We start from the raw sequence: 13,544 nt of genomic DNA on the forward strand, positions 1-13,544 counted from the left end.
CTACTTTAGATGCTTTTGTGTGACGCTGTAGCGTGATCAAATAGGGGCGTTAATTTATGGGGACAAATACATGAACACCAACAGTTAGAATATGGAGATGAGAGGTGTCTTCTCTGACAGCAAAGCTTCGTATTGGTTGCCATGTCCTTCCTGCACCAGAGGCGTCAATTGGGTATGGCAAAGTATGGCAGCTGCCATACATTGGCTACAGGGGGGGGAAAAAAACATAAAATACATTTTCATCATGCCTGTTGTTAAGATTAGATTAGATTAGATTAGATTAGATTAGATTAGATGTCTTTATTATCCACAAGGGAAATTTGTTTTGCTCGGGTCAATGCATATAAAAAACAGGTATGGCAACATGACTGGTGTCTTGCACGCATGCCTGCAAGACACCAGTCCAGGGGCGTTTTTATGGGCCCAGGCCCACCCATGTAGAAAGCTGGCCCACCCATCGATTTTTGTTGTGTTTTTTGTGTGATCATCATCTTGCTTAATATGAATAAATGAACACTACTTGCTCCAGTGATGCATCTTGTACACTACCAGCAGTTGGCTACTGTGTGTTTGGAGGGGGAGTGTTAGTTTATATTTGTAAATATGTTGTTGGGATGAAGTGCAGCAGGGAACCCAATGCTTTGTATTAGCCTATTAATTATTGTTCATTGATACTGCCGCCCGCACCCGTTTTAACCCCCAAAAACACTAATAATGTACAGAAGAAAAAAATAATAATCCCGAAATTTCGCAAGAGTCCCACCCTGGGCCCACCCTGAAGTTGCCAGGCCCACCCTATTTCTCTGTTCTGGCTGCGCCCCTGCACCAGTCATGTTGCCATACCTTAGCTTTTGCTGAACTGACGCCACTGTTCGGAACATAGAAGAGAGAGCAGCGTTTTCTATGAACGTAATGCAGATCAGGGCACCGCCATGATGAAAACATATTTTTTCCTCCCCTCGTTTTTATTATCGGTATCTTATTGAGTAGAATTAATCAGAGCAGTACCCGAGCAGCTTGTCAGATTAAGAGTCTCTTAATCCTGATTCATATTTGCATGCCAATGTCGGGCTCAGTGAATAGCAGATCTACAAGCTCACAACGCGTCACAAATGTGACGCGTTGTGAACTTGTAGATCTGCTATTCACCGCGTGCAACACCAGCATGCAACTAAGTATAAATCAGGCTGTGAGCCCAATTAGAGTGTGTGTGCGTGCGTGTGTAAGTGTGTATGTGTGTATTACACACACATGCACACACCCACACACTTCGTGCACGCATACGCGCACACGTTTAATAACCCCGAGTCAGATAAGAATCAATTTAACACATTCCTCTAAATGAAAATGCACTCAAGTGCTCATTGTACCAGAGACTCACACAATCTCTCCTCTTAATGGACCTGTTTACTTCATGGATCTGCACGTGTGTGTGTGTGTGTGTGTGTGTGTGTGTGTGTGTGTGTGTGTGTGTGTGTGTGTGTGTGTGTGTGTGTGTGTGTGTGTGTGTGTGTGTGTGTGTGTGTGTGTGTGTGTTTGTGTGTGTGTGCGTGCGTGCACACATACATGTACTTGTGAGGACCATTCTCCTGGTCCTCACATGCGGGAGAAGTGGTTGTTTTATGGTGAATGGGATAGACAATTAAAAACGTCAGGGTTTAGGGCTTACCGTATCTATAATTTATGCGTACACATCTGCTTAGGCCTATAGGTAACTGTGTACAGGTGGCAAGCACTGGGAAATTAGTCAATTCCACAAGCTCACAATGCGTTTTGAGCTTGTAGATCTTTTCAACCTGGCAATTTTCCAGCAAATGTTTGGGCTAGTTTCAATACGGTCCTGACATTAGTTTTAGTCCTCACTGGTGTAGTAATACAAACGTGCGTGCGTGTGTGCGTGCGTTAGTGGGTGCACCTCTCCTCCTGTGTGTTGTTGATGCACTGAGGTTTGAATGTACTCATTTCCCAGGGGAGGGGAGGGGAGAGAGATTCTGTGTAGTGCAAGGGTCTTCAACAGGGGGTCTGGGACCCCTAGGGGGTCCTCAGAGTCACTACAGGGGTCCTCCAAATATTTTTGTGATAGACACCTTTCTTTTTTCTCCTTTTATATATCAACCTTTGGTGTAGAGGGGGAAAAGAGCAGACCAAGTACAGAGTGAAAGGTCGAGTGTATTAAGTATTGACGGTTCAAGTGGTTAAACATCTGAAAACACAAATTGACATGAATCCAAGATACACTGATGATTGTGCTGTCAAACATTAAAACTATATGGAATCTATGAAAAGGTTGTGGGGGTCCCTGTGTAGCGTTAATGACAGTAATATCAATATCAATATTAATAAAAATATTAATATTAATAATAAAAAATATCTTTTTCAAAAATGATGAAAAATATATTTTTTCTTCTCGTTCACTGTTCAAAACGTAGATTCTTTATATTAGCCTAGGCATTTAAGATTCCAGTACCAATCACATTGATTCAAAACACACAGAAAGAACGTCAAGGTCCACACTGTTTCGCTTAAAATATGAAAAAGTGATTTATTATAAAAATCATAAAATGTACATTCAGACTAGCATAACTATGTCTGATCCTTCAAGCAAAAGATAGATAAATGGGTTCCTAGGGAAGTAGTAGGCATAGTATTTTAAAACCTGTCAAACTGTACAAAATAGATGGCAGGCTACTGTACATGTTATCCAGTGTTGCATAGCGTTCCCCAAAACAATCACCAAAAGAAAAGAAATGAAAGAAATGAAATAATCGAAGATCATTAAACATTCAATATCTAACCCTACTCTATCTTAGTTGCCATTGACACAATGTAAACACTGCCTTACTGTGAGAGGTCCGTTTGCACATGCGCGTAGAGAGGAGAAGAGGAGAGGGTTGGTTGCTAGCGTAGCAGCCTAGCATGTGCTGGAAGGTCGGCCATTGCAGCAGGGCGTTGGCTGTGTCATTGCCATGAGGTCTGACCATGCGGCTTGGATGGAGGCAGCCATCTTTGGAGAGCCACAGGAAGTAGCGTGTGCAGAGCAGGATGGAGAGGCACCCCCCACTGGCTGGAGGAGGCGCTTGCTCAGGAGCAGGAGATCTTGCTGCTGTTGAGTGGTCTTCACCCACGTCTGTTGTCTTCACCGCTGGAGGGGGAGAGAGCTCGCACGCTCCAAATCTCACTGTCTGGGTATCTGGTTGATGTCGTCGTCGGAGTGGGAGAGATAGCGTGCCTCAATCCCACGGACTGGCAGTCCTGATGATGAGTCCGGCAGGACTCTATGTTGAGAGACCAAGTCGTGGTCACCAGGGCGTGGCAGCCCTTGGTGGCTGAGTAGTCTTTAGCCCTCCTTGTGTGTTGTTGGTTCAGTGATTTTTTTCAAGAGAGAGAGAGAACCAGGAAATGGTCTTTTAAAGTCCAGAGGTGTGGCCTCTCTGTTAGGTCCGCATGAGGAGGAGTTTGGAGCAAAGATCTCTGTCACCTCCCTGTTCTTAAATGAAGTCAAATTAAAACTCCTATCAACATTCTGAGGAAACGTGATTTCCTACATTTGACCAGATATTTGTAATCATCATTATTTTAGACACGTGGAGGTATCAAGCATCATTGTTTTATATCGTTCAGAGGGCAGATGGGTTAAAAAGTTAAATAACCAAAGAAATACATATTCGTACATGTTAAAATCAATGCATAGTTGATGTACATCGTGTTAGAATACAACACATATGTTCGTGTTATGGAATGTTATTTCATTAAGCTTTAATTCGCCGCATTCCATGATTCATGATCTTCTACATGTGGTCTGAGAGTTGCAATACTGTTGTGCATGAGGAGAAGAGACCCTGGCAGGATGTCCCTTATCTTGATCGGCAGGGTAATAAAACACTATACTGGCATTGTGGAATGTGGTGTTGGGTGACACCATGGAGTAGAGAGTCAATATTGGGGGAAGAAGGGTACATTCAACCGGTCCTAACACAAAGGGTCCATTTGGTTGAATATGAGTTATGAATACAATTCATAACTGTTCATGTCCATAATTTGTCGTGTCCATATCTAGCGTTCAGGCTACAGACCCCCCCTTTTGTCATCGAAGTCCGACAAAACGGAAGGTTGAAGTCACGACCTTTGGATGACAAAACAAAGATGAGAGCAGTATATAGGACACAGATGGCAGTAATATTTACACATGTCAGATGGCAACTTTTATTGATCTTCACTAACTGATCTAGCATCACTGGGTACAACTGGAAAAAGATAGTTCTACATCATGGATTAACAATTCATGAAATGAAAACCATAAATCATAGAACATAAAGTAAAACCCCTGAACATGGATAACAGTAATACGGTAACACCTAGTTCACATAAGGAGGCTTTTGTATCACCCAGTGAAATGGGCCTATAGTATGGGGCCCTTAAAAATAGGATCAAGACAGGAAAGACAGGAAAAACTAAAACAAGATAAAATAATCAAACCAAACTCATAAACAAAACTATACTCGAAATGCCTGTGGAAAAGGTGTGTACATTCAACAGGTTTCTCCGGAGAGAGATAGTTATCAGGCATTACATAGTGTATGATTTTCTTATTGGGAGCTAAAGGTTCCTATCTATGTTTCAAAAAGCATATAAAAAAATGAAAATATGAGATAACAAACAAACAGAAACAAAACAAAAAGTTGCTATCATACAGTACATAGGTGGAGGTCATTCCCACTTTTCCTAAGAGGGAAGGCAATCATGCTTATCGATATTGTTCTTTAAATGTGTTTGTCATTATAATTCTCTTCGTCCTAAATGCCTTAGCAAATATTAGTAGTTTAACAGGCCCATCTCCGTTGCGGCCTGTTATAGATATTGTCATGTATTTGTTAAGATTAAAACTTTGATTGGGTTTGACCGTCTGAGTATACGTTCTGTACTTGGTTATTTGTGATCCGAGCCTGCTTTCTAAGTACAAATATCAGTGGAGCTCACTCCCTTGACCTTGAGTTTGTCAAGGGAGGGCATCTGGTTCTGAGTATTTTGCGTCAGAAATGAACAGGTATAAGATTGTCCCATGGTGGATTAGGGAAAAACACAAGCACACAAGCATATCAATGAGAGATGGTTTTGTAAATAGTGGTCTAGGAAATCTGTGATCAGCAAACCGACTAGATTCTAACTACAATCCCGTGGGATTTGCTTCCATGACCATTTTGGCTCGGGTCTGGATGGATCCGATCCAGACAGCGCTTACAAATTATCATGGGAGCAAACAGATTTATGGTATTCTTCCTAATGCAAGAAACAAAACCATAAAGAGAACAGGGCACACTTAGTATTGCCCAGGTGGGACAAACATAATGCAACTTAATGCACAGTGAATGCGCAACAATACTACATGTGCTTTATTGGATTGAGCTATTATTTTGAAATTACCACTGTGGTTTGAATGACCATCCAAAACCCCCCTTTTTGCAAGGCGTCAATGTCCTACAGTGAGTCGTGGACCCCCCCTGTGCGGCTACTGCGTAGCAAACGCAGAGCAGAATAGGCAGCAGCAGCACACTCAAATAGATGAGCGTTGACATAAGGCGCCTCACAAAAAGGGGTGGGGTCTGCAGAGAACTAACGTCAGGGTTTGTGAACAGACAGACATATTGGGTGGGTTTCAAAACAACATATTCCGTGGCGAGATCGGTCGCCCTAGCCTTGGCAGGGTTATCGGTGTCATCCTGACACGCACAAGCCTGTAGTCGTTGGAGGGAGACCTCCCTGTCCAACGTAGGTACTGTCTCGACCATGTGTCGACGTCCTCCCTTTAGAGAAACACCCTTAACAAAGTCAGTCAAATCCACAGGATTTGGCCTGAGTAAGCTAGCGGATAGGGCGAAACCCCCCTCTGAAAGGTTGAGTACAGGACGCAGTCCCAGTAAAAAATCGCGTCCTAAGAGCAACGGGACGTGTTCCAGTTCAGACACATATATCAGGTGCTTCACAGCCATGTGCCCTACCTGAATGAGACATAATAAGGCCTGATGCATTTGAGTACCAGTCATAGCGTACGGTTGAATGGGGTGAGACAACATGTGCATTTCACGGTTGGCACTTTGTGCCCGGTGTTGCAGGTCAAGGAACAAACTCTGTGACATCACACTAATGTCCGCTGTCGTGTCCAACAGCGCTACGTGGGTTACTTCATGTTGTAACTTCACCGGGGGGAATAGCTTCCTATATGCGCTCTTTCGCTGGACTTTGGCTAACCTTTGGGTCTGCCTAGTGTCCGCAGAGGGCACGTGGGGCCTGCGAGCTCTACACGGGAGCTGTTTCGTCTCACGGACGACCGGGTCACGTTGTGTTGCGAGTGTAACACTTTGAGCCATCGACGAGGCTAAGACAACGCAGACGGAAAGGGTGAGATCAGAAAGAAGGACCCCAGGGACGAAGTCCCATGCTGAGTTGTTGACAGCCCCTGCTTTAGTAAGGGCACTTGCCTCGTCATTGAAAACTATGGCAGGTCCCAGAAGGTTTGAGTGGTTTCTGACCTTTTTACCGTATACCTGCATGTCTTGCTTGTTCGCGTTGTGATTGCGGGCAAGAACCAACTCCTTATGCTTGATGGGTTTTAACTCGGCTGTTCGAAAACCGTTTTTACGCCCGTTGGGCAAGTGATGAGTGTAGTCGAGACGGGTGTAGTGTGAATCGGTGCAAAACATTACTCCCTTATTGCCGTGCGCGGAAGCGCACCAAAGAGCGATCAGTATGCTGGAAATCACCGCAACAAGTTTGAAACACAAAGGTCTCGCCGGCGTGTTATCTATCCATACCAATTCTACCTTCGCTTGGCGAGGAGGTTTGCTGTATGAACAGATGTCAACACACACCGTAGGCGAGTCTGTGCACGTGTTGCCTTTCAAACTCCGGTCCTTTTGGGTGACATTGTTTGCCCCAGCGTCTGCTAGGGTGTCAGTCACGCCGTTACACGCAGTGTCTGCGAGGGGGCCCTGGAGAAAGGGGCACACAAGAATTTGTTGCTGTTGGAGGACACCCCCCTCGTTCAACGGTGGCATTGGCTTGACTACGGGTGGGTGTTTCCACGTCAGAGCGTCACACTCCACAAAGTCAGTTAGATTTAACGAGTCTTGCGCGGGTTTTTCAGTAGAGAAGGAGGATTTCTCCTCTGAGAAGGCAAGTACAGATAGTAGTTGCAGAAGTAACAGGACATAGCCCAAGAGAAGTGGGAGGTATTCCATTTCAGATGCATACATTCGACGGATTGCAGCCCTGTGTCTCATCTGAAAAGGACACGAGAAGGTATGAACCATCTGAGTACTAGCCTTAGTATAAGGCCGAACACTGGGGGATTGATACAACCCATTGCCCTCTAGGTGGGCACGCTGTGCCCGGTATTGCAGGTCAAGGAACAAACTTTGAGACATCACACTACTGTCAGCTGCTCTGTCCAACAGCGACTCGTGGGCCCATTCGCATTGCGTTGCGAGTGACAAACCACTGGTTTGTGCTATTAACGAGGCTGTAACAGCTGTGATGTGTATGCATCCGTACCTGTCAATCACTTTAAGAGTGCATGCATTGTAATCAGTGTACAGAATGTGTTCTGTGCATGGTGTGTCCTGTACTGGTGGCACATTTTCGTGGTTCTCAGCTCCTGGGCATTGAGTGGCCATCTGGGCTGGATTGTTGTGCGTTCCAAACGCAGTGTCGTCTCCGGAGAGACACAGAACCTCTTTCAAGGGACACTTAGCATCTGTTACCTGCTGAGATTTAGGGTCATTCACTTTGGCAGCAAGCTCTGACAACAAAGCTGTTGCAGAAAGCGTGGACAGTTGTCCAATATCAAAGGATTGAATTAGGCTTTTATCACTAGGCAAAGGGCTTTCCCGTGTCGTAGGACGGGTTGACAAGCTTCCCGACCGAAGTAAATTGGCCTCGTTCGTACTTCCGTCACTGAGACTCAGTTCGTGGAACGGGCTTAGACTACAGTCACGAGAGACCTCGCCGTCAGGCAAGGAAAAGCAGTTGTGATTGTGAGAGGAGGGCCTGCGGCATCTTCTCCTCTCTCGATCAGGATCGCTCTGTCTCTCTTGAAAAGTTATATCACCTTTCGCTATGAGTTGTAAAGCAAACAATTCAAGCTTGTTGCTGGGCCTTGGACGCTCCGTCTTAAAACCCTGGCAAGCCAGTTTTTTTAGAACTGGGTGAACCGTCCTGGAGTAAGGCCCCAAAATGGGTGGACCGTTAAAGTTAGCAGTCGTCGCTAAGGACTTGATCATCGAAACAAAAGCCTCCATGATTATAGGCGTTGGTTTGACTAACTACAGCTGGAATATCAGGGAGAAATAAATCGAACCCTGATATTTCAAATAAATACGTTTTACTCCAAGCGTTGTTTTGGGTTTATATTCTTTTCCAAACTAATAGCACAACAATTCCTCTAGGTTCATCCAGAAAGTGAAATCAAATTCAACAGCTGTTTCTTACGATGCAAACTGTGAAAACTAATAAGTTCTGTAAATTATGCGTTTAAATAAAAATTCCTCAGTTAGTCTTATAAATGAAATTAATAATCCATATGACTAACGGGGCTTATAAGTAAAAATTCCCTTTTCTTTCAAAAAGAAAAATTTAAAGAATTTAATTGAAATTTAGATCTTAATTAGAATAATTGTTTTCAAATACTGGATAAAGCACAAAGTAAACAGAGCTTACTAACGACCCAATAGCAAGATAGTTGTCTCCAAACCTCGAGAACAAAACTATTAAATAATAGAACAGATTAAACTGGGTTAAAAGAGATTAATCCAATGTAATCCTCTTTGACTGGGACGGTTGTTTGACTGAACAGACTAGACTGGACTCAATGGAAGAGTCCCATCCAGTTAATCAATCACTCAAGCGTGTCAGATAGAATTTATAGAAACCTAAGTTCGGAAACACACAAAATGCAAGGTACAGTTTTGGGGAAAAGAACTACAAACTCAGAACTAATGATCGCTTACCAGTGTTGGTCAGACGCTTAAAGAAAATGAAATACTGCTTCTAGCTAACTGATGGAACAAAACTCACTACAGTGTGTTTGCTATGTAGATTACTCACTGTTAAAACAAATCTAGTGCAAATGGCTGGACAATGCTCAGCATGCAAGCAGACCATATAGCCCTCACTGTCATAAACTTACAGGCCTGCGTGCAAAGGGCGCAGGACTGGAGAGACAGTTTTATTGTCTCTCTTCTGTAGTGTTGTTTATGACTGGAGTCAGGGAGGTGCCTTGGCCTGACGGGGAAAAGTTTAAAACAGGTAATCAAATAGCAAAGATGTACTGTAGGTCCAGTGTTTGTCAAAACTCATGCACAGCCAAGCGTGCGTGTTTTGATGGAAGTTGGACAAATGAGCGAGAGAGATGAGTTCCTTCTGAGTTATGGCTAAAGAGTTGTTCGTCAGATGGTCCAGACGAAATGAAAACGACTGGCTGATCTGACAGTATGCGGACACAAAGTGTCCTTAATAGATAAATGAAGGATAAAAGAAATAAAAACAATTGATTGGCTCAATTGTAGGATTTGACAAAGATATTTTCAAACCACGGTGACCGAGATAATGAAGTAATTAATACACTAAACCGGATTACAATAGGTTAATCCAATTTGTCTTTATTGGCTGGAACGATTGTTTGTTTGATTGACTAAACTGGAGCATGAAAGAGCCCAAATCAGTGATCAATCAATCAACCGTGTCAGCTATATAATTTCTACAGGTCTCCGAGGTTAGAGAAATATGCCAAATATCCTAGTTTGGGAACTTGATATTAAATAAACCTAGTAGGTTTTAAGTGTTTGCTCTAGGCTCCTATCACTCTTCTTCAAATAATAAAGAACAATCCTTCGTATTTCATCTAGAAAGTGACATTTAAATTTTAATTATTGCGTGAAAAAGTTCCTTGGTTAGTCCCATGAATTAACTTAATAATTTATATGACTAGAAAAGGAGTTCCAAGCGTAGGAGAGAAAATCCTCCTTTTTTCCCAATAAAAGAAAAAAATCAAAAAGGAATTAAATTGAAATTTGAAACTTAATTAAAATAATTGTCCTTGATAACTGATGAAACACAAAGGGCGTAAACCATTAGACCTATTGATAGGTTTGGCAAAAAAATATTTTTCAAGCGTCGATGACCAAAGTGAATAAGTAATTAAAACAAATTAACTTGGATTAAACTTGATTAATCCAATTAATTCATCCAGTAGTTGGAAGAGTGTTTGCCTGACAAAGCTGAACCGGTTCATGTGAGACTGATTCAGTTATCAATCAAACAGTCGTGCCAATTTATAGAATTCACTAAGTCCTCGAGGCTGGGAGAATACAGCCAAACTGAATAGGGAGAGAATAGATAAGATAAGAAAACAAACACTTTAAAACATAGCAGCTCACAGTTACAGCTTGATAGCTTTAAAGGTGCGTGGAGGCGTAAATTATGGTTGGGTTATCCTTAATATTACACCGTGGTACAATGTCGAAACGGGTTGAAAAACCCAAAGATCTGAGGTGATGTTAATACTGAGTGTCACACAGAGAAACCTTTGAATTGTCCTCTGGTCTGTGTGTCGTATGGGAGGTACTTAAATCTCACGATAGGCTGCGCGTAAGTTGGGTGTGAGAAAAGAGGGAAGTCACACAAGCATGTGAGACTCCACCTCTATTCAAGATGGCGTCTTTGCCAAATTGTGACTTAGATGGGTCTATCCCTCTTGGGGAGCCGAGCGAAAGTAACCCACTAAGCACATACACACACACACACACACACACACACACACACACACACACACACACACAGCACTTGGTGACAGGGCGAACACGCCCACACACACACACACACACACACACGCACAGTGGGCTCGACAGACTCTAGTCTGGCAGAGCTGGATTAAAATCCGTTTTGAATTAAGAATTGTTGGATTTACAGTAATTCATACTCTGTGCACTATGGCCTATATGGCGAAGTTCGTCAGACATATGTTTACTAATAACTCCTTTTACACTAGAGGGGAGAACAATTCTTAACATAAATCCCTCCTCAATCAAAATGCCATATAGTTATCATATATAGAGAACTCCGGCGAAAACACGCTTCGAATTTAATCGAAGTGGGGGGGTTCCGTTCTAAATATGGTATCAGGCTGGCTTGAGCATCAAGTTATCAACAAGTGTAGCTTTTCACTTAAATCAAAAATCATGCCACTGGGAGATTAGACACTCCCACGTTTTTATGGTGCCGTTATCATAAACACCTAAACACACATGTTACAGTACTCTATGAATCATTCAGAACCGCGGCCGCAACTCTGTCTAATCCATATAGTAAAGATAATGTACAGTAGGACACTGACAATACTATCATTTGTTATGCCTCGGTGCGATACTACTACAGTACGTCCAGCGTATGTAATAGTCTCGACAGACACAGAAAATGGAAAATTACTTTCTGCTCATTTCGAACAAAATATGATTAACACTGGAAATCAGCTAATATCCCGGACGAGCCCCCACTTATGTAGCGTTAATGACAGTAATATCAATATCAATATTAATAAAAATATTAATATTAATAATAAAAAATATCTTTTTCAAAAATGATGAAAAATATATTTTTTCTTCTCGTTCACTGTTCAAAACGTAGATTCTTTATATTAGCCTAGGCATTTAAGATTCCAGTACCAATCACATTGATTCAAAACACACAGAAAGAACGTCAAGGTCCACACTGTTTCGCTTAAAATATGAAAAAGTGATTTATTATAAAAATCATAAAATGTACATTCAGACTAGCATAACTATGTCTGATCCTTCAAGCAAAAGATAGATAAATGGGTTCCTAGGGAAGTAGTAGGCATAGTATTTTAAAACCTGTCAAACTGTACAAAATAGATGGCAGGCTACTGTACATGTTATCCAGTGTTGCATAGCGTTCCCCAAAACAATCACCAAAAGAAAAGAAATGAAAGAAATGAAATAATCGAAGATCATTAAACATTCAATATCTAACCCTACTCTATCTTAGTTGCCATTGACACAATGTAAACACTGCCTTACTGTGAGAGGTCCGTTTGCACATGCGCGTAGAGAGGAGAAGAGGAGAGGGTTGGTTGCTAGCGTAGCAGCCTAGCATGTGCTGGAAGGTCGGCCATTGCAGCAGGGCGTTGGCTGTGTCATTGCCATGAGGTCTGACCATGCGGCTTGGATGGAGGCAGCCATCTTTGGAGAGCCACAGGAAGTAGCGTGTGCAGAGCAGGATGGAGAGGCACCCCCCACTGGCTGGAGGAGGCGCTTGCTCAGGAGCAGGAGATCTTGCTGCTGTTGAGTGGTCTTCACCCACGTCTGTTGTCTTCACCGCTGGAGGGGGAGAGAGCTCGCACGCTCCAAATCTCACTGTCTGGGTATCTGGTTGATGTCGTCGTCGGAGTGGGAGAGATAGCGTGCCTCAATCCCACGGACTGGCAGTCCTGATGATGAGTCCGGCAGGACTCTATGTTGAGAGACCAAGTCGTGGTCACCAGGGCGTGGCAGCCCTTGGTGGCTGAGTAGTCTTTAGCCCTCCTTGTGTGTTGTTGGTTCAGTGATTTTTTTCAAGAGAGAGAGAGAACCAGGAAATGGTCTTTTAAAGTCCAGAGGTGTGGCCTCTCTGTTAGGTCCGCATGAGGAGGAGTTTGGAGCAAAGATCTCTGTCACCTCCCTGTTCTTAAATGAAGTCAAATTAAAACTCCTATCAACATTCTGAGGAAACGTGATTTCCTACATTTGACCAGATATTTGTAATCATCATTATTTTAGACACGTGGAGGTATCAAGCATCATTGTTTTATATCGTTCAGAGGGCAGATGGGTTAAAAAGTTAAATAACCAAAGAAATACATATTCGTACATGTTAAAATCAATGCATAGTTGATGTACATCGTGTTAGAATACAACACATATGTTCGTGTTATGGAATGTTATTTCATTAAGCTTTAATTCGCCGCATTCCATGATTCATGATCTTCTACATGTGGTCTGAGAGTTGCAATACTGTTGTGCATGAGGAGAAGAGACCCTGGCAGGATGTCCCTTATCTTGATCGGCAGGGTAATAAAACACTATACTGGCATTGTGGAATGTGGTGTTGGGTGACACCATGGAGTAGAGAGTCAATATTGGGGGAAGAAGGGTACATTCAACCGGTCCTAACACAAAGGGTCCATTTGGTTGAATATGAGTTATGAATACAATTCATAACTGTTCATGTCCATAATTTGTCGTGTCCATATCTAGCGTTCAGGCTACACCTGTTTCATCTCTCTCTCATCTAAGGGGTCCGTGGCCTGAAAACGTTCAGTGCATCTCTCCCCTCCTCCCCTTTGGATGCCTCCACTGCTATTTTTCTTCGCAGCTTTTGTGTCTGGAATACGGTCTCTGTCGGGTGGAAACCTTGTATGTCCAAAACGGTTACTTTTCAGGATTAACTCTGAAATACCCGGAACGCGCCCGAGTCGCGTTAGATTTTAACCACTT

The 13,544-nt window shown here is 42.9% G+C and overlaps 1 protein-coding gene across 1 annotated transcript in view; it reads left to right on the forward strand.

Annotated features, from left to right (window-relative positions):
- LOC308296680 (protocadherin-15-like) overlaps positions 1-13,544 on the forward strand; it is a gene marked incomplete at both ends in the record, with an annotated part of 437,702 nt that overhangs the window by 324,278 nt on the left and 99,880 nt on the right. The window lies entirely within an intron of this gene.

This window comes from Nannobrachium achirus, assembly GCF_963921795.1.
Source record: "Nannobrachium achirus genome assembly, chromosome: 13".
Lineage (NCBI taxonomy): Eukaryota > Metazoa > Chordata > Actinopteri > Myctophiformes > Myctophidae > Nannobrachium > Nannobrachium achirus.